Below are 4432 nucleotides of genomic sequence, written 5' to 3'. Positions count from 1 at the left end.
CTTGGGAAACAATACATACATCTGTTGTGGGAAAACATGCCATCGATGGATTCCCACAGACCCTCAGGGATGGTGTTACCTTGCATCACTTATCCCAATAATGGGTATATTGGGGGATAATAAAGGAGGACACCTGCTGAAGGCTATCATACACCCCAGGTACCCTCTCAAGCACCGCCACAAGAGAGATTGTTCTTAGAGAAAGGCTGAACAACTACTGTAAAATATTAGACGAGATATTAGACAAGAATTCTGATGACATTTCAAAACTAAACCTAGAGACAAGGGCTATCAGAAAACAGTGAGAACTCCATGATCTAGCAATAGAAAGTATAAGTGCTGCACTCACTGGGCTGTGCGAAATAACCGAGGACTATGAATGTTGCACTTGGATACATAACACCAGTGTAGAGGTACCCAATTATTATGAGATCATTGCACAGCACAGGAAAGAGGTATACAAACTACAGGTTGAAGCAAAGGATCTAGCTAAGACATGGAGCCCTTTTAAGAACATAGGAGGGTTTGGCATTGACATTGCTATAATGATCTTGCTTTTTATCTTGTTAGTGTATGCTTGTTTCAAACTTGTTCAAACCTGTGCCTAATTTCCCGAACTACTCGAACCCCTGATCCAGCTGCTGCTAATAGAGCTTACCTCAGTTTATACTACAAAAACCAAGATGAGTATGTTACAATAAATCAGGATAAGTCATGTCCATGACTTAAGAGGGGATTGTAATAATATAAATGAATCATCATGACTCCATTTTGTGTTCCCCTGCCGTCTTATGTGAAGTCTCTTATTGTGTAGGTTTCTGTTTGTATATGAGTGTCTGAGAACGTTTGTACAGCAACATACCCCCTATTGTGCTAACTGTGGTCAAGCCCTTTCAAGTATGTATATCCTGGTTAGCCTTAGGCAATCAGCTTTGATATGGGACTGATTGACCAGATGTCTTATCTTACTGTTTAAAGATACACATCAAAGTAACAAACTGCTTAACCCTAGACACTAGGCATTCAACTACCCCCCCCCCCCCCCCCTTCGATTTATACTGCATATAAGCTGCATTCAGTCTCAGTAAAGACAGACATCCTTTCAATTCACATCTTGTTTCATGTGTTCATTGGGTCTCTTGTGGTACCTGGGTTCACGGTGGTCTGCCGAATTTAACCAAGGGTGGTTGTCCAGAACCAGAATTTCTTTCAAGCGCCACCTCTCTAAAGTGTTATGTGCTATAAATAAACTATAAAGTATGCTAATTAGTACTCCACAGTTGCTCTACTGTACACTTCCAGAGAATTCACCTCAACATACAATATATAAAATAAAATGAAAAATATAAGTGCAGCTCTATTAATCTATCATGTGAAATATCCAGTGATATCAAATTATATTCAAATAAATAAATCGATATAATAATGTGTGCAATTAAAGTTCATCTGCTGTAACTTTTCTGCGTTGAATTATTGTGACTTCTCAATTATTGTGACTTCTCAATTCATATATCATCCACCACTGTGGAAATCGTGTCTTCAGCAGATTATGTGCACACCTTCACCAGCCGTTATACTTGCTCACCTCATACATGAGTCAGATAGACTCAAAACAATTCCTTTCTTTCTTTCAGCTATGGTCTCATCTCTTCCACATCCGACCAGCTACTCTGTATCCACTTTCCAATCAATAGCCTCCCAGGGGGATCGCAAGAAAGATCTCTCATATATCCTGCCCCACTGCTTTTCTCCTTCCTCCACACCAGCGTTATTACTCGGTATTCCTGATAGGATATGGCTCCATATTCATGCAAAAATAAATAGAGGATACATAGTGCTCTCCATTTGCAACATTTATTAAGATGCCCCAATTAAAAAACACTTACAAGATATTCAGTTAAAGCCAGCCCTGTATAGTCCTGCTCACCACTGTGGCTGCGTGACCTCACGGGCTTGGCTCTTCCCCTCTACACGCGTATCGCCCTCTGATTGGACTTTCTCAATAGATGGGCAGGCCGCCTGTCCCAAGCCCTTAAATAGCTTAGTGTTACTATAGCAACCTCCCGGGCTTCACCCAGGCAGTCTGGAGTGTGTGCGGACACGCCCACTTCCTGTGGACCGCGGAAGTGTCATTTATCCTAAACGGGCTATAGTATTACTACCCATGCTCTTATTATCATTTATAGTCCATTATTATGCAGTATATTTCCCGTCCTACTAATCCAGACTGCTGTGGAAACCTCCCGGTCACAATCTAAACAAACATTAATTACAATATGACACAAAAATACCACTTCTACCTACAATAATTATATAGTTAAATAGTAGGTGAGGTTGAAAAAAAGACACAAGTCCATCAAGTCCAACCTATATGTGTGATTATATGTCAGTATTACATTGTATATCCCTGTATGTTGCGGCTGTTCAGGTGCTTATCTAATTGTTTTTTTGAAACTATCGATGCTCCCCGCTGAGACCACAGCCTGTGGAAGGGAATTCCACATCCTTGCCGCTCTTATGCCCTGTACAAAGGGTATGATTTTCGGACGGAAAAAGTGCGATCGGATTGTGTTGTCGGAAATTCCGATCGTGTGTGGGCTCCTTTGGACTTTTTCCGGCAGAATTTCCGACACACAAAGTTTGAGAGCAGGCTATAAAATTTTCCGACAACAAAATCCGATCGGTTAAATTCCGATCGTGTGTACACAAATCCGACGCACAAAGTGCCATGCATGCTCAGAATAAATTAAGAGACGAAAGCTATTGGCTACTGCCCAGTTTAGTCCCGACGTACGTGTTTTACGTCACCGCGTTTAGAACCATCAGATTTTCCGACAACTTTGTGCGACCGTGGAAAAAATCCATGGATTTTGTTGTCAGAATGTCCGATCAATGTCCGATTGTGTGTACAGGGCATTACAGCAAAGATCCCTCTACGTAGTTTAAGGTTAAACCTCTTTTCTTCTAATTTTAATGAGTGGCCACGTGTCTTGTTAAACTCCCTTCCACGAAAAAGTTTTATCCCTATTGTGGGGTCATCAGTATGGTATTTAAAAAAATTTTAATCATATCCCCTCTCAAGCGTCTCTTCTCCAAAGAGAATACGTTCAGTGCTCGCAACCTTTCCTCATAACTAATATCCTCCAGACCCTTTATTAGCTTAGTTGCCCTTCTTTGTACTCGCTCCATTTCCAGTACATCCTTCCTGAGGACTGGTGCCCAGAACTGGACAGCATACTCCAGGTGCGGCCGGACCAGAGTCTCGTAGAGCGGGAGAATTATCATTTTATCTCTGGAGCTGATCCCCTTTTTAATGCATGCCAATATTCTGTCTGCTTTGTTAGCAGCAGCTTGGCATTGCATGCCATTGCTGAGCATATCATCTACTAGGACCCCCAGGACCTCTTCCATCCTAGATTCCCTCAGACGTTCTCCCCCAGTGTATAGATTGCATTCATATTTTTGCCACCCAAATGCATTATTTTACATTTTTCTACATTAAACCTCATTTGCCATGTAGTTGCCCACCCCATTAATTTGTTCAGATCTTTTTGCAAGGTTTCCACATCCTGCAACGTGACCTTCATTTATATATTGGTGATTATTTTGTATAGACAAACTATATTATGCTACAGAACATTTTATTCAGCATACAAACATCTACCATGGATTAAAATACAAGTGTAGGGTGGAAACTATCTCCGTTTGTGGGTGGGATGCGCTTGTGACCTTCTACCTTAAAATGTATTAATATGGCTTTTGACCTTTGCTAGGCTTTTCTAAATAACAGCCCAGATTGCATTACAAATTTTTCCAGAACATATTGGATTCTGTTCTGCTGTCATCTAACTGATATTTTCAATTCACTGTTCTTCTCAGCTCATTTTCTTTCTGTCTGCTCTGTACTTTATGTCTAAACACTCAGTAAAGACCTAGCACTTGACGCAATCCCATTACTAGGTACCTCCAGGGGCGGGGGCAGAAGAAATATAAAACAAATGAGAAGTGTACATAACCCAGGGGTCAGTTGCTGGCTTTAATCAACACACCAAAAGAACAAATAAATGGCTTTTGAAAATGACACCTTGGCATCACAGTTAGAATGATGCCCATTCACTGGCTCTCTTTACTTTCCTACTAGTAAACAGATAAAAAATATGATAGTCATCTTCCACTTATTCCGAGCTAAACAGTGAGTGCAGGGTAGCATCTGTCTGCTGTGTGGCAGTGTCAGATGTCACATTAGGTTTTGGATTCACAGTCCCCTGTTGAGATATCTTGTAAAACCTAACTTTTCTAGTGTTGCTAGTTTCTTAGTTGTCAGCAAAATGGAGTAAGTCATGCTGAATGAGAGACAGGCATGCATTTTACTTTTAATGCATCTGTTAAACTGTGTCTTCTGGTATAAATCCTAAACCTGATTTAAAGTCTT

Source organism: Aquarana catesbeiana, linkage group LG01 (assembly GCF_042186555.1).
Source record: "Aquarana catesbeiana isolate 2022-GZ linkage group LG01, ASM4218655v1, whole genome shotgun sequence".
Classification (NCBI taxonomy): domain Eukaryota; kingdom Metazoa; phylum Chordata; class Amphibia; order Anura; family Ranidae; genus Aquarana; species Aquarana catesbeiana.
The sequence above is the reverse complement of the archived record's forward strand: the minus strand, read 5'-3'. Positions refer to the sequence as shown.